The sequence below is a fragment of the Narcine bancroftii genome, chromosome 4 (genome assembly GCF_036971445.1).
Source record: "Narcine bancroftii isolate sNarBan1 chromosome 4, sNarBan1.hap1, whole genome shotgun sequence".
NCBI classification, from domain to species: domain Eukaryota; kingdom Metazoa; phylum Chordata; class Chondrichthyes; order Torpediniformes; family Narcinidae; genus Narcine; species Narcine bancroftii.
The window spans coordinates 262,611,991-262,632,560 of record NC_091472.1 but is presented as its reverse complement, the minus strand read 5'-3'; the positions used below and the strand labels follow the sequence as shown (position 1 = coordinate 262,632,560).

General features: G+C 35.9%; 1 long non-coding RNA gene across 3 annotated transcripts in view; it reads left to right on the top strand.

Annotated features, from left to right (window-relative positions):
• Positions 1-16,478, top strand: part of LOC138761910 (uncharacterized) — a 49,829-nt gene extending 33,351 nt beyond the window's left edge. For 2 of the 3 annotated variants that reach the window (XR_011356610.1, XR_011356609.1), the window contains 3 exons: positions 2,218-2,280; positions 4,742-4,946; positions 15,787-16,478. This is a non-coding gene — a long non-coding RNA (uncharacterized lncRNA). The remainder of the gene's footprint in view (positions 1-2,217; positions 2,281-4,741; positions 4,947-15,786) is intronic. The other variant, XR_011356611.1, reaches the window with a different exon arrangement.
• The last annotated feature ends 4,092 nt before the right edge of the window (positions 16,479-20,570 follow it).

Here is a 20,570-nt window from a genome sequence, read left to right as displayed (position 1 = left end):
CTGCTATTTGTTTGTCCCAGCACAAGGGCAAATAATCCATCAATGACAGTCGGACTTTGGAGAGCATGCACAATTGAGACTGGGTTCCAGCTTTATGAACCAAAATATTGTAAATTAAATTGCCCAATATCATTAATAGATAAACAACCAAGCTGTGAAAGATTGTTTTTCTCTCAGTGGCTTGGGTGTCAAGGACATAATTAATTCAAGAGTAAAGATACCTTTATGGTCATGTCGTGGTACAGAACATGCAATATTACACAAAATTGCCATAAGGCAGAGAAAGAGTCACCATTACTCTCGCCCAGTACTCCTTACAGTAAGAAAGAAAGAGAGAGAGAGAGAGAGAGAGAGAGAAGCAAAGGAGAGTCCAACCAGACTCACTGAGTGTCTGTGGATTTTCCTCCAGCACTATTGCAGCTTCTACAGCCAAACAGGGTCCTGTTTGATCCATCGGCCACCCAAGCTCCAGGTCCAAACCTCTGACACGATCAGGAAGACTTCAGTGCCTGAGGCCCTTCAGGGATACCACAGGAGCCCTTCTTGCCTTCAGAACAGAGAGTCAGGGAAAGAGGGAGAGACTCGGGGGGGGGGGGGGTTTGAGGCACTCCTCCTTTTCCATCCCACCATCTTTTTATTCATACACCTGGCTATTTTTACTTATACCTGACAAAGGATTCAGACCTGAAATATTGGTTACCCTTTACTATGCCGCGTCACCTGCTGAGTTTCTCCAGCATGATTGTGTAATGACCTCATTATTGCCTTTTTCTAATTGAGAATGTCCATCAGTCACCTTCTGCAATCTGTGTGGTCAATTCCTCCAGGATTTTGACTCAACTAATAGAGTTTTGAGGCCAGATGGTCCATGAATTGGAAGGAACCTTTCAGGTGTTGGTGTTCTTTTGCCATCACTGCAATGGGCCTCCTAAATGATGAAGCCCATGAGTTTGGTCAGTACTTCTAAAGGAACTTTAGTATGTTTCAGGTGGACATTTTGTAGACTGGATACACTGCAGCTGGAAAAATCAAAATGAAGGATTTTCAATATAGTTGAAATATGCCTGCAACTAATCTGAATTTAATGCAATTTGTTTTTGTCAAGGAAATTTTAAAATAATTCCACATTTTAGAGTCTTAGAGGATTGTGCAGAAAATTAAATTGCTGATTCTGGGTCCTTAATTTCATTGGAGAGTGTATAGACGTGTGATAAGAGTAAAACACGAAGTATGCAAACACCATGATTGAGGTAAAACATAATGATGGAGAAACTCAGCAGGTCAAACAGTGTGCTTTATATAGCAAAGATAAAGATGTATAACCAATGTTTCAGGATTGAGCCCTTCATCAAGGAATGAACAAAATGTGGACAGGAGCCAAAAAAAATAACAGAGGGGGAAAAGGCAGGGGAAAGAGCACAGTCTCACAGGCAGGAGGTAATAGGTGGCCTAGGGAGGGAGGGCACACCAGAAAACAGGAGGAGGGAGGATGGTTCTGTTTATGTGTATCAGCTAGTACCCATGTGTATAAGCTCTTTTTTTATATTTATGCTGGGTGCTCTGATCTTGTTTAAGGCCTTTTACACACACTCTTGGTGAGATATCATGGATCGCGATTTTTGATAACTTTGAGTCCAAGCTTTGGGTTTTTATACATCAAATTAATCTGAAAATCAAGTGCTAACAGAGGCAATTTTGGCACAAATGACTCACAGCCAACAAGAGTCAAAGAATATGATTTTTTTTAAGTAAATCTGTACTGACAACTCTTGATGTTTTCCTGGCAAATATTGAGTAAATACACATAATTATTTCATATTTAGTCAATTTTACTTCATTAACTGATTTTCTAGATCCTCAGCTACAATTGTTTTTTAAGTGTGAGAATAAACACTATGATTTCTCGGTGACATGTTGATTGTTTTGTTAACTTTTACTTAGCTTTCTTATTTTCATTTGCCAATCATTTTTCTCTAACAACTTGGGGTGTTCACGTTTGCTTGGTTAATTTTTAAAAAAAACCAGAAATCTTTTTAGTTTATTCTTTTCTTGTATTTTAGTGGAATATTTAATTCTGTTTATCATCCTTTTAAACATTTTTTACACTTCTACATATTTCTTTGCAAAATGCTTTTGGTTTGTGTTGCCTGATTTAATTCTGATTGCTCAAGGTCATCTTTTTTTCCTATTTTACAACCCTGTCCTTCTTTTGTACAGTACTGTCCTCTGGAAGGCCATTACTAAAACAAAAAGGCAATTCTTCAGATAGCGGCTCAGCAGGTAAGCCAGAGTTTGCACAGCATCACATAATACAAGGCAAACTGAGTGGTATCACTTACAGCAGAATATCTCATCCAGATGCATTCAATGCCTTCTCCGCTCATTTTGAAAGTGAAAAGAATGATGCACCGTCATGAGCTCCAACAGCCCCTGGTGGTGACTCTGCTTCCAGTTTCATGAGGCTGATGTGTAAAGCAGCTTCAGGAGGAAAGAGTCTGGTTCAAATGGTGAACCTGGATGCATCTTTAAAGCCTGCAAGGACTAACTGACTGAAGTTTTAGCAGACTTCTTCAATCTCTTGCTTTCTTTACTTTTTAAAATATTTTTATTGATGTTTGCATTATAAATAATTAAACATTGCAGCTATATATTATGCTATAAGATTCAACAGAAAAAAAGAATTTTTATTAAAAAAATCTTTTCATGATAAAAAAATACAGACCACAATCATATTAAAGAAATAGAATTAAACCACTCACAAAAAAAAACACCTTTTTTTTAAATCAAAACCCCCCTACCACTAGGCAAGGTTAAAAGTTAACATGTAGGAATCAAGTGACAACAACTTGGAGATGGACATCACAGCACCAAAGTTTCAGAACAACCCTAATTCTTTAGGGTTGTAGATGTGAATAGGCTCTTCCCCTTGAGGGTAGGTGAGATTGGAATGAAGGGTCATAAGTTAAGGGTTAGGGGGAAAAACTTTAGGAGCTTTAGAGTTTAGAAGTTTTAAGAGGAAGCTTCTTCACTCAAAGAATGGTGGCTTAGTGTAATGACCTTCTGTAAGAGGTGGTTGAAGCAGGGTCAATTTTGTCATTTAAGAGAAGGTTGGATGAGTACATGGATGTGAGGGGATTGGAGGGTTATGGACAGGGAGCAGGTAGGTGGAACTAGTGGAGTTCACTTAAATCGGTGCTGACTAGAGGGACCGAGATGGCCTGTTTCTATTCTTCAATTGTTATATAGTTATATATAAGTTAATATTTGACTCTTTAATGGTATATCTAATCTTTTCTAAACTTAAACAAGATATAATATCATTTAACCATGGTGTATGTGTAGGAAAAACCAACACCCAACCCCAACCAACCAATTTCCCCCAGCAACCGCTGCAACCGTGTCTGCCTGTCCCGCATCATACTTGTCAGCCACAAACGAGCCTGCAGCTGACGTGGACATTTTACCCCTCCATCAATCTTCATCCGCGAAGCCAAGCCAAAGATGTGTAGGTGGAGTATTGTCTTTCCATTTAATCTAACTATCAATGAAGTAAAAGATAAAATTCAGCATTGAGATGAAGAGTCATGCACCATCATATTGAAATGATCCGAATAGAGAAATTAAAGGGCAAGGTTTGAATTTGAACTTCAGGATCACCAATAATGTTTGAAAAATATCTTTCCAAAATTTTTCTAAGCTTGGACAAGTCCAGAACATGTGAACCAAGAATGCATTGGCAATTTTACATTTGTCACATCGAGGATTTATATCTGAATAAAAATGAGACAATTTAACTTGAGACATCTGTACTCCATGGACCATTTTAAATTGCAACAAACAATGTCATGCACAAAGGGAGGGAGCATTAATCAGATTACAAATGGAGTCCCAAACCTCATTAGAGAATGAAAAATTCAAATCCTGCTCCCATTCATTTTTGATTTTAACTTATGAGGGTATTCTTAAATCAAGCAAATTATTATAAATAAGAGATATTCAGCCTTTATGAGAAAGTAGTAAATCAAAAAGAATGTTCGCCCCGGGAATTAGACTGAACAAAATATCTAATTTGTAAATATCTAAAAAAAAGTATTAATTAAGTTAAACTTTTACCATCAATTGTTTAAAAGAAGCAAAGTTATTACAAATAAAAAGGCCTTTGAAACATTTAATGCCCCATCTATACCAATCATTAAATGTGGTATCTTGCAAAGAAGGTTGAAAGAGGTGATTAGATAGAATAGGGCTAGCAAGAGAGAAACTCAGAAAGACAAAAAACCTTCTAAACTGTGCCCAAAATCTCAAACTATGTTTAATTATTGGATTATCAGTTAGTTTATATAAAGAGGATAATGGGGACCCTAAAATTACAAAAATGGAAGTATTCTTTGTAAAATTCAGTTCCAGCTTTACCAATAAAAGGTGGTCAACTTGATTATCAAAATGTAGCAAAAGAATGAAATTACGTATATTGACTGCCCAAAAATCTCTTGCAAATACAGTCTGAGGTCCACACTTTCTTCAAGAGGGCGTACTGGTGTACACCATCATACTGGTACCCAAAAAGAGCAAGGTGACCTGCATCAATTATGATAAGCCAATGATGCTTACATCTTCCGTGATGAAATACTTTGAGAGGTTGATGATAAGGCAAATAAACTCCTGTCCCAGGAAGGACATGGACTCATTTTAATTCAGCAAATGTCACAACTGGTCATGTTGGCACTCCATTCTGTATTAGATCACCTGGACCTCAAGAATGCCAACATCAAGCAACTGTTCATTGACTTCAACTTGATGTTTAACAACATCATATCAGCAAAACCAACAATCAGACCTAGGGATCTGGGATTCTAACCACCTCTCTGCAACTGGATCCACAATTTCCTCATTGGCAAACTCCAATCAATGAGGATTGGCAACAAGATAGGCAATTTCCACTGAGGGTAAGTGAGATACAAACCAGAAGACATGGATTAAGAGTGAAAGGGGAAAAAAATAGGGGAAACATTAGACAGAACTTCTTCATACAGTGGGTGGTGGGAGTGTGGAATGAGCTGCCAATTGAAAAAGGTGAATTCAGGCTCATTTTTAACGTTTAAAAGGAATTTGGACAGAAACATGGATGGGAGAGGTTTGGAGGGGTATGGGCTCAGAGCACATCATTGGGACTAGGCAGAATAGTTCAGCACAGTCTAGAAGGCTGAAGGGCATTTTTTCTGAGGTGCAATGTTCCATGTTTTGAAGGTTCCATCACTTTATTTTCACTGACCATCAACACAGGGGCACATGTGCTTAGTCCACTGCTCCATTCCTGCTACACTTAGGGTTCCATAGCCAAGCATGGTTCTGATGCAATCAATAAATCCGCTGATGACACCAATATTGTTGGCCAAATAAGGAGTCAGAAAATAGGATGAACATCTTGAATCTGGTTGATGGGGCCAGAACAACTGTCTTACTCTCAATGTCAACAAGTCTAAGGAGATGATGCTAACTTTTAGAAGGGAAGGCAGAGACGGACCTCGAAAGGTGTGCTGTTGAAATTATTCTGACTGGTTGCATTAGAGCCTTGTTTGGAAACTCAAGTGCACAAGATCCTAGAAGGCTACAGAAAGTGGCAAACTTAGCCATAGGCATATCTAGGGTATGGCAATTAAGGCACATACTCTGGGTGCCACTTGCAGGGGGGCACTACTCTCCTTGCCTTGCCCACCCATATCCAAGCTCACCTGCCCAATATCTAAGTCCCTAGCCCAGATACCATCCCATTTACTTGAGCACCCCAGAGCGCTGTTCTCGGCTGGCATCTAATCGGGCCACTTCAGGGCCATTCAAGCCCATAAGCAGCACCTGGCAGTGGCTCAATGCAAGATCAATGGGCAAAATGACTATCTTCCCTACCCATAATTCCCATGCAGATGGATCTGCTCTGCTAGTGACAGCGCTCAAAGGGAAATGCAGAATGGTTCTAGCAGTGTGGGGGATTTTGGGTAGGGAAGATGGCCATTTTTCCCCTTGATCCCACATTTAGCTGCTGGTGCCGATGAGTGGCCCCAAAGGCCAAAGCAGCCTGGTAAGGTGCCAGAGGCCGGGAAGTCGGTAGGGCGGGCTTTAAGCAGGTGGCCGCTGGAGCTGTCACAGCCCACCCCGGCCGCTCGGTAATGATTCTGCTGACCACCTGGTGACAGCTCTGCCAGCTGCTCCTTGAAGGCCCTGCCGTCTGCCTGCTGACAGCCCCGCTGGCTGCTCTGTGACAGTACCTGATCGGCTGCTCATACCATATGTCGTGTGGCTAGTTGGTGTGTGGTGGTTTTTTTTAATGGGGGGGGGGGGCGCAATGTCAGTGTTTGCCCTAGGGCGCCACTTTACCTAAATACACCACTGAACCTAGACAAGACCTTAACAGGCATTGAGCTTTCATCCATTGAAGGTATCAATATGAGCCACTGCTTCAAAATGGCTGCCAATATCATAAAGGACCACCATCACTCTGTACATCCAGTACACTTTACATCAATGCAGATTTGCTTCCATACTCAATTCATTTTTAAGTTCTCATTGCATCCTTCATTTGTTATCAATTTGTGTTGTATTAGAAATTTGTCTGACACAATAGTATCGCAAAATGCATTGCAAAATGCAATTCGTTTACAGTTAACAGCTATTCTAAACCATTTAGATGAGTGATGAATTTAAGGATGGAAATGACTTTTGCTGGCTGGATACTTAATGATTCAGAAGGCATTTTTGCATCTGCTATTTTAACACAATCAAACAGTAATTTATTGACTGACGTGCTATGAGTGAGAAAATTTGTGAGGATAGTTTGTTATTGTGAAATTGTTTTTTTAAATATTCTGGTAGAACCATAGAACACTACAGCACAGAAAACAGGAGACTTGGCCCTTAGTGCTGATCACTATTTTGCTAGGCCCTCTGACCTGCTCCCACTCCATAACCCTTCAGACCTCTCCCATCCATGCATCTATCCAATCTATTCTTAAAACTCAAGCCTGCATTCATTACATCAGATGGCCACCCATTCCACACTCCTATCACTCTCTGAGTGAAGAACTTTCCTCTAATGTTCCCCTTTCAACTTTAAACTATGAACTCTCATATTTATCCCCCAATCTAAATGGAAAAAAAACCTTCTCACATCCATTCTGTCTATACCTCTCATAATCTTGTAAACTTCTATCAAATATCCCCTCATTCTTCTTTGGTCCAAGGAATAAAGTCCTAACCTATTTAATCTTTAATTCAACTCCTGAAGACCCAGCAACATCCTAGTAAATCTTCTCTGCACTTTTTCAATCTTATTGATATCCTTCCTGTAGTTAGGTGACCAGAACTGCACACAATACTCCAAATATGGCCTCAACAATGCCTTAAGCAACTTCAGAATAACATCCCAACTCCTATACTCAATATTTTGATTTATAAAAGCTAAAATGCCAAAAGCTTTCTTAACAATCCTGCCATCTGCATCACCACCTTCAGGGAACAATGTATCTGTATTCTCAGATCTCTTTGCTCCTCCACACTCCTCAGTGCCCTATCATTTACTGTGTATGTCTTACCCTGGTTTGCCCTTTGAAAATGCATCACCACACTTTTCTGCATTAAACTCCATCTGCCATTGTTTTGCCCATTCTCCTAGTTGGTCCAGATTCCTCTTCAAGCTTTAAAATTCTTCCTTGCTGTCCACAACACCTCTTATCTTTGTGCAATCAGCAAACTTGCCTTTCCAATTTAGCACATCATTATTCAGATTATTGATATAGACAAAAACAACAATGGTTCCCAACACAGATCCCTGAGGCACACTACTAGTCACCATGCAGCTAATTTTGAATCCAGTTTACAACCTCTTTTTGGATACCTAGTGTCTTAATCTTTTGAACAAATTTTCCATGTGGGACCTTGTCAAAGGCTTTATTAAAGTCCATGTCGACAATATTTACAACCTTTCCTTCATCTACCTTCTTGGTAACCTTCTCAAAAAACTCTACAATTCATTAAACACAAGCTACTACACACAAAGCCATGCTGACTGTCCTTAATCAACCATGGCTATCAAAATGCCTATATATCCTATCTCTCAGAACTCCTTCCAATAATTACCTACTACTGATGTCAGGCTCATTGGCCTATAATTATCTGGATTACATTTGGAGCTTTTTTAAACAATGGGACAAAATTTTAAAAATATTTTATTTATTCAACATATATAATATCAAAAATTGAGAATATTATAGTATAAGTACATCATAAAATATCAACAAATATATGCTGAAAGTCTATTTATAAATACTAAAATCTAAAAATGAAAAAAAAACTGCAAATGACAAAAAACCCTATTAACCCCCCCCCCCAACTAATCTAGTCCCAAAATTAAAATATAAGATATTTCATTGAAAAATGATTACAACTAATGAATTTGGATTGCATCAGTTGACATTCAAAGACCTCAAAAACATTATAAAATTGTTATACTTTTAGGGAAAACTTCATTGATCAAGAAAGTAATTAGTAAAATCATAAATTTAATTTCAATATTTTAGCATATGGACCCCAAATTTGCAAAAATAAAGAATATTTATCCCTTAAATTATAGTTTTTATTTTCTAATGGTATACATCTTTGAATTTCACATGCCATCTATCCAATGTTAATGAAACATCAGATTTCCACGTTACAGTGACACATTTCCTTGCTATTACTGAAACCAACTTAACAAACTTTAATTGGGAATCTGACAACAATAATTTAGGAGAGACACTTTCAAAATTTCCTAACAAAAGTAATTCAGGATTTAAAGGAAAATTCACTCCCGTTATCCATTCTAAAAATTTACTAATGGAAACCCAGAAAGGATTAACCTTTGAGCAAGACCACATCGAATGAAGTAAAGTTCCAATTTCTGTTCCACATCTAAAACTTCGATCCGATAAATCAGATCTCCATTTACTCAATTTCTGAGAGTAATATATAATTGATGTAAAAAATTATAATAAAGTAATCTGTATTGTAAATTAATAGTATTTATCATAGCCTCTTTACACAAAATTTGCCAGACTTGTTGACCGATTATCGTGTCCAAATCCCATTCCAAACTTTCTTTTGAATTAAACAAACCTACTTTAGGTGTCTGTTCTTGTAATTATATATATGCAATTGAAATACATTTTTAAATCATTCCATCAACCATGATTTGTTCCAAATTTGAAAGATCTTTTAAAACCATTTCTGGTCCTAATTTCTCTCTCAAATAAACCTTCAATTGAAAATAACAAAATAATGTATTGAAAGGTATACCAAATTTAATCATTAAATGATCAAAAGACATCAATCTATTATTATCATAACAATCCCCCAAATTAGCGATTCCCTTATGGTACCATATATTTAAAAAAGGATGATCTTTTGAAAAAAAAAAGGATTAATTACTGGTGTTTTTAATGAAAGAATGTATCCATCAATTTCTCATTTAACTTTATTCCAAATGATCAACAAATGTTTTAATCTCGGAGCTTCCTTATTTATTACATTGGATTTAAAATCCCATTTATAAATATACTTGTCTGGTTTAAATTCTCCTATCTTATTTAGTTTAATATCCACCCATAATGGTTTAATTTTAACAAACATAAAAACCTAAAAATCTTAATTGTACTGCTCTGTAATAATTCTTAAAAGTGGGAAGTTGTAATCCTCCTTGTTCACATTTCCATGTTAATTTTTCTAATGACTTTCATGCCATCTTTCCTTTCCAAAGAAATTTCCTAACTTGCTTATTTAAATCTTGAAAAAAGAAATTGAGGTAGAGATATAGGTAAAGTTTGAAATAAATATTGAAATTGTGGAAAAATATTCATTTTTCATTATTTATTCATTAATTGGGAGAATTAATTGTATTAATCAGTAAACTTACCCATTTCTTTAAATCTTTCTCTGTCTTTTTAAGTAATGGAATATAATTTAATTTATATACATTTTTCAAATTAGTATCAATACATATACCTAAATATTTAATCTTATCTGTCCATTTAAAACAAACTGCTTGTCTACATTGTGAATAATCTCCTTTTACAAATTCCATTACTTCATTTTTATCCCATAATCTAACAAATAACTATAGACTCTGGGTAATGATATTTGTGGTTGAGTTAAATATACCAATATATCATCAGCAAATAAACTAATTTTATGTTGTACTTGATTTATCTCAAATTCCTTTAATTATTGATCATCTCTAATCTTTTGTGCAAGTGGTTCTATAGCTAAAGGAAACAAAGCTGATGATAAAGGACACCCTTGCCTACTAGATCTATTTAATTTAAAAGATTGAGATATCTGTCCATTAATAATTACTTTAGCTTTGGGATTTCTATAAAAGGCCTTATTCCAATTTATAAAGTTAATACCAAAACCAAATTTACCTTTCACTTTAAATTAAAAATCCCACTCTAACCTATCAAAGGATTTTTCTAAAGCTGCAGTAAGACTTAAATCTTTTTTTTTCTGAACTAAATGTATTATACTTAATAACCTTACTATATTCTCTGAAGTTTGTCTATTTTTAGCAAAACCCATCTGATCCATATTTAATAAATCAGGAAGATATTCATTAATCCTATTCACAATACTTTTGCTACAATTTTATAATCTATATTTAACAAAGATATAGATCTATAAGAAGTAGGCTTTAATGGGTCACTATCTTTTTTTTTAGGAATAGCCATAATTATTGCCATAGATAAAGTTTCTGGAAGACAATGTTGTTTTGAAGTCTGTTCTATTACTTCCACAAATAATGGAATTAATAAATCTTTAAACTCTATAGAATTCAACTGGAAACCCATATTCACCTGGAGATTTATTATTATTTAAATTAATAAGCGCATCATAAATCTCCTGCTCAGTAAAAGGGCTCTCTAACCAACCTAAATGTTCTTAAGTCAAAGATGGTAATGTTATTTGTAAAAAATAATTATCTATAGCTTCTTCATCTTGTAATGAATCAGATGTATATAATTTCTCATAAAATTCCTTAAATAAATCAATAATTCTTGTGGCTTATGCATCACTTCATCATAATCCTATTGAATAGCAATAATTGTTCTAGAAGATTGGTCTGCTTTTAATTGCCAAGCCAATACTTTATGTGATCTTCCCCTAACTCATAATATTTCTACTTATATCATAATATCATTTTCTCTGTTCTATATGTTTTAAAAAATATATTTATTGCACCATGAATCATATCAATAATAACATTCACAAATGATCATCACTAATATATACACAATGACATTTCTTCTTTTCCCCCCTTTTCCCCCTTCATCCCTCCCCCTCCCAACCCTCCTTCAAAAACCAATAAATAATGAAACACATAAAACAAAGAAATAACAAAAAGCAAATAAGTCATATCGTCCACTTTTACATATTTAAATCTTATCATGTTCATAATCATGTCATTTTAAGAGATGGAGGTCTGTGGTCGGCATTCTCTAACATATTTTATGTATGGTTCCCAAATTTGTTCGAATAATGTATATTTGTCTTTCAGATTGTATGTAATTTTTTCAAATAGTATACCACTGTTGAATTTTAAGGCTTGTTTCCATTTTCCAAGTTGTCATGATACACTTTTTTGCTACTGCTAGTGCTATCACAATAAATCTTTTTTGGGCTCTGTCTAATTTTAGTCCTAATTTTTTGTCCCTTAGATTATTTAACAGAAAATATTTTGGATCTTTTGGTATATTATTTTTTGTGATTTTGTTTAATATTAGGTTTAGATCTTCCCAGAAAGTTTTCATTTTTGTATGTCCAAATTGCATGTAATGTTGTTCCAGTCTCTTGTTTATAGTGAAAGCATCTCTCCGATGCTGTTGGGTACCACTCTTTTAATTTCTGAGGAGTAATCTATAATCTATGTAGCCAGTTATATTGTATCATACGTAATCTAGCATTTATCGTGTTCCTCATTGTTCTTATACATAACTCCTCCCTGTTTCATTCTTTATCTCTATGTTTAATTATTTTTCCCAACTTTGTTTCGGTTTATACTTTATTTCATCCTCTTCCTTATATTGCAGTTTGATGTACATGTTGGTTATAAATGTTTTAATTATCATTGTGTCTGTGATTAAATATTCATAGCTGCTACTTTCTGGTAATCTCAAGTATTTCCGAGTTTATCTTTTAAATAAGTTTTCAACTGGTAATATGTGAACATCGTACCTGGTGTTATTCCATATTTATCTTTTAATTGCTCAAATGTTAATAAACTATTTCCCAAAAAGCAATCTTCTATTTTCATGATTCCTTTTCTAGCCCATTCATTAAAAGATAAATTATCTATTGTAAAGGGGATTAATGGGTTTTGTGTCAATAACAAATTTGGTATTTGATCATTTATCTTTTTTTCTTCCAGGTGTATTCTTTTCCATAATTTAAGTATTTGATGTAATACTAGTGAATTGTTGTATTGCACCAATTTTTCATCCTATTTATAAAGTATATGTTCCCAGATATTTTCTCCCAATTTGTCTAATTCTACCTTAGTCCAGTCTGGTTTTTCTCCTCTCTGATAAAAATCTGATAAATACCTGAACTGTGCTGCCCTGCAGTAATTTTTGAAGTTTGGAAGCTGCAGTCCCACTTGTTTCTATCTCCATGTTAATTTTTCTAGCGCTATTCTTGATTTCTTACCCTTCCATAAAAAATTCTTTACTATCTTCTTCAGTTTTGGAAAAAAAATTCTGTCAGGGGAATTGATAATGTTTGGAATAGATATTGCACCTTTGGAAATACATTAATCTTATTACAGTTTATTCTCCCTATGAAAGTTAACTGTAGCTCTTTCCAATTCTCAAAATCTTCCTGTATTTTTTAAATTAATGGTTCATAGTTTAATTTATATAAATGATCTATTTGTTAACATTTTATGGTGCCTGCCACATTGACCACCGCCAGTGGGCTGATATCGCCTCAAACCGTGCATCTTGGCGCCTCACAGTTTGGCGGGCAGCAACCTCCTTTGAAGAAGACCGCAGAGCCCACCTCACTGACAAAAGGCAAAGGAGGAAAAACCCAACACCCAACCCCAACCAACCATTTTTCCCCTGCAGCCGCTGCAACCGTGTCTGCCTGTCCCGCATCGGACTTGTCAGCCACAAACGAGCCTGCAGCTGACGTGGACTTTTACCCCCTCCATAAATCTTCGTCCGCGAAGCCAAGCCAAAGAAAGAAAAAAGAAGAAAGATTTTATTATATTATATATGTTAAATGAGTCTCTTGTAAAAAAAAGCAATGTCTACTCCTAATTTCTTAATATACAACAATAACTTTTTATCTTTTTATGAGTCTGTTAATCCTATAAATATTAAAACTTAATATCTTAACTGTTTTACCCATTATTTTCCAAATTATTAATGTGAATTCCTATCCAGGAAGAATTCCCATAAATTAAATTGGTCTGAGGTGTCATCGTCTGCAATCCAAAAACACTGAACTTATTAAAAATAAAAATATTATGTAAAAGTATTGAGTTAAAAAAACAAAATTATTTAAAAAACCCTCCCTCCCCAAAATGCTAGAAGGACCAGCATTACTACCCTCCATTTTATGGGTCACGGTTAAACCCCAAAAACACATGTAGTCGTCAGAGACTAACAAACACAAACCCTGACTCCAGGGAAAAAGAAAAAAATAGTTATAGAAAGAGGAAAACATACTCCCCATTTTAACAAATCATTTAAACAATTCCTCTTGAGGTAGGTGAGCCATGGCAGATCTTTAACAAAATTTTTGGCTTGAATATAATTGTTGAAGAAGATATTTTGCTGATCTGGAATAAAAACTTTCAAAGTTGCTGGGTGTCGTAACAGATTCAGTGATTCAAACAAAATCCATGGGGAAGATAAAGTGGGGGTATGAGAAGGCCTTGGCATGTAGGTTTAAGAAGAACTCAAAAATGCTCTATTTGTATGTGAATAACAGAAGGATGACAAGAATGAAGGCAGGGCTACTAAAGGATAAAGAGGCAATATGTACCTGGAGGTGGAGGAGGTTGGGGAGGTCCTAAATTAATATTTTGCTTCAGTATTCTCAAGAGCAAACAACTTTGATCAAGGTGATGTCAGAATAGAACAGGCATGTGTGCTGGACAAGGTGGAGATTAAGGAAAAGAACATTTGTATCTTCTTAAACAAGAATGATGCCTCTGGGGCCTGATGCAATATACCCCAGCTTGCTGTGGGAAGTGAGAGAAGACATATCATGGGCAGTACATCTTTGGCTGCAGAGGAGGTGCTAGAGGATTGGAAAATGGCAAATGTAGTCCCCTTGTTTAAAAATGTTAATAGGGAGAATCCTGGGAATTATAGACTGACAAGTCATATGTCGGCAGTGTGCAAACGATTGGAGAAGATTCTTAAGGATGAGATCTATGAGCATTTGGAGAAGTGCAGTCTATTCAAGGATAGCCAGCATAGCTTTGTGAAGAGAAGGTCATGCCTCAAGAGCCTAACTGAATGTTTTTGAGGATGTAATAAAATAAAGTGATGAGGGTAGGGTGGTCAATGTGGTCTACATGGCGTTTAGTAAGAGAGAGAATCATTCAGAAATCTTGAGGCATGGGATCAGTGGAACCTTGGCTGTGTGGATAAAAAATTGGCCTACACTCCAAATTTTCCATTTGCCTTTTCAACTTATTTGATTAATACTCTTTTTTCAATTAAATCCTTCCCAAAAAGAACTGATAGCTAATATTTATAACACCTTACTTAATTTAAAACCTATATCCAATGATAAAATTAAAGGTGGTTAGGAACTGGAATTTGAGCAGCTACTTTCTGATGAATTATGGGAAAGAATTATTTGACTTGTGCAGGCACTTCTTCAATTTGTGCTTGTCACTTCTTTGATTCAGTTCAAGGTAGTGCATAGGGCACATAGGTTTAAGGACAGATTGGCCCATATTTTTCCTAATATGTCTTATTTGTGATAGGTGTAAATCCAAAAAAAGCCACGTTGACTCATATGTTTTTGTCCTGTTCAAAGTTAGAACATTTTAGGCAAGGTGTTTTTGAAACTTTAGCTAAAGTGATGGACTTAGATTTGTAGCCAAACTTACTCACAACTATTTTTGAGATCACAGTTTTGGGATCAGGCTTTGCACCTGTTTCAGCCCAAAGGATAGTTGCCCTTTCAACATTGCCGGCAATGTTACTCAAATGTTATATTACTCAAATGGAAATATTGTAATCCGTCTACTTTACTTCAATGGTTTTCCTTCATTATGTCATGCTTAGATTGAGACAAAATAGGTGAGACATTTGATACTACCCTTAATTTTGAAAAATTCTGGTGACCACTTCAATATTTTCATATAAATCAAACTAATAAACAAAAGTGAACCAATTCCAGTCTGTTTTTTTTTACCTCTCTTGAACTGTGTTGTTTATTCAAGAAGAATCTCTTTTTTACTTTGAGATTACTCTCAGAATGGATTGACCAGTTGTTTTTGCATTTTTTGTTTTTTTTCCTTGTTTTCATCAGAGTTAGATTTATTTTTGTTCCAGGAATTTTTTATTTCTTTCCTCACTATAACTGTCAATATATGGAAATGTTGAATTAATTTGAAAGTTCTTGATTGTTATATTCAAGGACAATGTATATTACTTGTTCATGTCTTCTGTATTTTATTCTATGTTTTTAAATTTTTTTTTGTGGAAAGTTAATAAATTTTTTTTTTAAATTGGCTTGCAGGTAGAAAGTAGAGAATAGTAGTGGAAGGAAATTATTCTGCCTGGAGGTCAGTGACCAGTGGAATGCCGCAAGGATCTGCAGTGTTCTACGTTCTAAGAAACTGTCTCCTTTTGAATTATTCTGTGCAGAATGAAAGGAGTAACTTTAGAAGCAGAAGACTTCTTTTAGACATATTTACAAGGTTAATATCAATGATAAAGCAGGAGTGTTGCTTATGGCTCAGTTGGTTGTATTCTTACCAAATAGTTAGAGCTCTGGAGCTCAATTATCAAACCAGAGCCTTGATATTCCATTGCAGTTTTAAGGGAGACCTCAATTGTAAGAGTCAACATCCAGCCTCTGTCAAAGATTCCAAGATATGACTTTGAAAATAATATGGAGTAATTCCCAATGCCCCATTCAACGAGTCCCGAAATCCATGTCACTAAGACAAACTAGTAATGGTTTGATTACTATCTACACTAATTGCCTGTTGAGATTCTTTAAATTACATCAGTGAGTGTATCTCAGAAAGTCCTTTACTGTTGGAAGGTTTGGTTCGTTAATTGGGTTTCTCTAGTCAGAATCAGCTTCTGTTGATAAAATAAGGAGTCAAAAAATGAGAGTAATGAGAATAAGGAGAAATAAAGCAATATTCATTTGATGGTTGGCTATCAGTTGATGTATATGTTTGGTATTTATAAAATAAAATGCTGTGCTAATTAAACTACTTTGCAATTTCTGGAAAATACAAGGCAATTCATTAAATGATAGGAGGTATTCACTGGCAAGGATACTGATGTTGTTTTCAGCAAAAGGTTATGAAATAAACTGAAAATGCAAACATTTAAACTTCGATTTTTAAAAATGTTGTCAAGCAACTTTTTAAATTAAAGTTGGTGGGTTTTTTTTAATTTAGGCTGTTAACTTCCAGCCTAAAACTATTTTTAAATGTGAGTTCTTGTCAAAGAACAATCTTAGAGAACACAGCTAACATTTTAAAGGTGAAAGTCAAGTTATATCAGCACAAGTGAATGTTGATAGATAACTAAGGAAAGTTAGACAGAGAGAAAACAAAGAGACATATAAAAGTCATATCTGTTGCAGAGAACTAAAACCAAAAGGAGAATATTGGAAATGCCCAGTAGATGAAGCAGTATCCGTGGAGAGTGAAGATATGTGTTAATATTACTGATAAATAACTCTGCAGAAGCCATTGCTATTTCTGATATAAACAGAGAAAGTATGTTGAGAAATTGCCGTGTTTGACTCAGTATTGAGTTCAAAAGGCTTCAACATGTCCAGATGGAAAATGAAGAGCTTTTCTTCAAGCTTACATTGGATCTTGATGGAACACACAATTAATGCCATAGAATGTTACCTCAATGCTATGACAGTGCCAGTGACATGGGTTCGAATCCAATGCTGTCCATAAAGAGTTTGTGCACTCTCCCCTTGGCCTATCTGGGTTTCATCTGGTCGCACCTTCCAGAAATGTATGGGGCTTGTAGGTGAATAGTTGTATTTGGGCAGCATGAGCTCATGAGTCGAAAGAGCTTGTTACTGCACTGTATCCACAAAATTAAAATTAAAAAAAAGAAGCCATTTTCCCCACATTATCCACATTGATCCAAAACTGGCAAACCATTCCGCTTACTCTTACTTGAGAGCTTTCAGTTCATTGTCTTGTATACTACTGCTGTTCAACTATTTAAGGACATAAAACCAGGTCTGTGTGAACATTTCAGCTGCAGGGAACCCTCTTATTGCCCCTTATCATGGCACAGAAGCAAACCATTCAGCCCACTTAGTCAGTGTCAATTCCATTCAACCCATTTCTCCACACTTATTTTGCTTTACTTTTATAATTTATCCTGCCCTTTGCATGCCCATCAGCTACTCTTTTTGATTCCCTTACTGTTTATCTTCATTGAGTAGTAATTTTCAGTAGGCAATTAACTTACCAACTGGGGTGCTATTGAGATGTGGGAGTAAACTGGACCAAACCTATGGAGAGATTAATCATATTCTGCATGCACAAAGTCTGAGGTCAAGATTGAACCCATAATCCTAGAAATGTGAGCAACCCCTTGCTTTCCCATCAATCTTGTTTATAATCATGATTAGTCCAGTTGCAGGCAAGCTTTAGAATGGAACTCTTTCTCAGAACATTGGAAATTCAGACATCAGCAGCTAGCTTCTGGGATCATGTAGAGATCATGTAATTCTGGAAACTGATCATGGATGAACTACTCCTGCTGAAAGTACTTCATGTAAACATTTTTTTTCTTCTTGATGTGGGTTGAACATCATCACTGAAGGAAATACTTTAAACATTCATTATGCAGCTGATTAATTATCTGTTCACAGCCATTACATGGCACTACTTTAATTATCACGAGACAGCTACTATGCCTTAGCATAAACTTAAATTATTGTCTCAATGAATATCCTATCACAAAAAACCATAAACACTTATTCCCTGACATGGAAAATTATGGTGCAATGATTGAGTTGCTCACCTGGAGTTTCTGTGCTTCAGAGTAGGAGAAAACCTGGAGCTTGATGCTAACTGACACGTGAGTTGGATGTACAACAGCAGCACCAGGTATTTCAACCCTGTGATTAGGAAACTCTTACATCTCTTTGATGTGCCAGAGAAATTTCATTTTTTTTCCACAACTATCAGCCTCTTGAATCTTCTGTGCTCCTCTAATCCTAACCATAAACTACTCCGGCACTGCCTTAAGATACATCTGCACTACTGAAATCGCACATTTTTATAGTTGCACTATTTGCAACTGTGAATATTTATTTTTCTATCTTTCCATATCTAATATCTATTTTGCTGGCTTGGCATATTGTGGCAATTTAATTTAAACTATTGCAGTTGGTGCATTTCATGTAACTGGCTACAGCGAGTAAGAATTTTGGTGCATGTGTACATTATGTTTGTGGGCTGCACAGTTGGCATAGCGGTTAGTGCAATGCCTTTACAGCGCCAGCGATCTGGACTGGGGTTCGAATCCCACACTGTCTGTCAGGAGTATGTTTGTTCTACCCGTGTCTGCATGGGTTTACATGGGGGCTGCAGTTTCCTCCCACGACTCAAAACGTATGGAGGGTGTAGGTCAATTGGGTGTAAATTGGGTGGCACAGACTTGTGGTCCAAAATGGCCTGTTATAATGCTCTATGTCTATTTTTTTTAATTAATATTTTAATTTCAAAATGAATATGACTTTAAACTCTCATTTCATTTAATCTCATGGAGGCCAATATGGAAACAGTGACCATTGCATTTGGGCATGCTACCCTTAATTTTTCCCTGGAACCTAAAACATATGGTTGACCCTTAATTGCCCTCTGGAATAGCCTAGCAAGGTTCTCAGTTTTGGGAAATTAGGGATGGACAATAAATGTCAGCATTACCAGCAACAACCATATTCTGCAAAGAAATAAAAAGAGAGCATGAGTAGGTCAATTTATCTTGACAGAGATTGAGTTTGATGTGCAAATTAACTTCCAGAACTCTCTTTGCTCCAAATCAGATGAAAACTACACTGGACAAATATTTTGCATCCTGCATACTTTGGGGATTTTGGACTGCTGATCACAAAAATCACCTTAAAATTTTTGTATTGCATACCATTTTTATAATTTATTTTCTTGTGACTTCCTATGATATTTTAAATCTACTTCAAACATACAAAACCATGAAGTGTAACATGTAATTGAAAATTCATTTTCTACATTCACACTTGGACTTCTTCCCTGCTGATCTTGGTGCAATCGGTAATGAACATGGTGAAAGGTTTCACCAGAACATTGCAACCATGGAAAAGCAGTATCAGGGCAACAGAAATCTATGAATGCTGGTTGACTATTGCTGGACACTGACATGAGAGGCATCAGATGCTGAGTACAAATGAAAATCAGCAGCAAAAATTTTTTAGGTCAGTTGAACTAATGCAATGTATCAGCATCATTAAGTGATTAAATATGCTAATTTCAAGAAAAGTTAATTTAATGTTTCTCCATCTTTCTATGTGATGCAGCAAATTTGAAATTATTGTTGTGTTCAGCTTGAAGCTGTCTATCATATCCCTATTTATTATAGGAGCAAACCTTTAAAAAAAATATCCAGTGTTATGGCTGACAATTAAGTTGGCAGAAATATCATTTAGGGGAGAGTATTCTAAAATCTCTTATTCTCTGAACTAATTGGATCCTCAATTTCACTCCAGAAAGTATGATCAACATTTAGATAATCACAGAATCATAGAGCTGTGCATGGAACCTGGCCATTTTGTCCAATGTTGACCATGTTGTCCATAGGAGCGGGTCCCATTTTCATGCACATTCTTCGAGTTTAACATTTCATGATTGTACCTGGTTCTGCTATTTCTTCTAGCAAATTGTCTGAAGAGAAAGTCACCTTCAAAAAGCTTGAACATGGATAATTTAATGGAAATGTGAAAGGGAAATAAGGTTCATGTATGGTTCAATTCAAAGGCAATCTTTATTGGGGTAGATGCTCCTCTGCTCAGACATCACCTGCCTCCTGCATCCTTGGATCATGGTGTTTCTTCTGATGTGGACCTACAGCCACTCTTCCTTAGAAGGCTGCTTCTCAGCTGAAGGTATGCAGGGCTTTCCAGTGTGTGACTGGTTACACGGACAAGAATGGTTTGGCAAATGGCTAATCTTCACTCAAAGGGTTACTGGCTCTCATAGAAAATAAAACATTACAACACGGTACAGGCTCTTTGGCCCACAATGTTATGTCAACCTACATAAACCTACT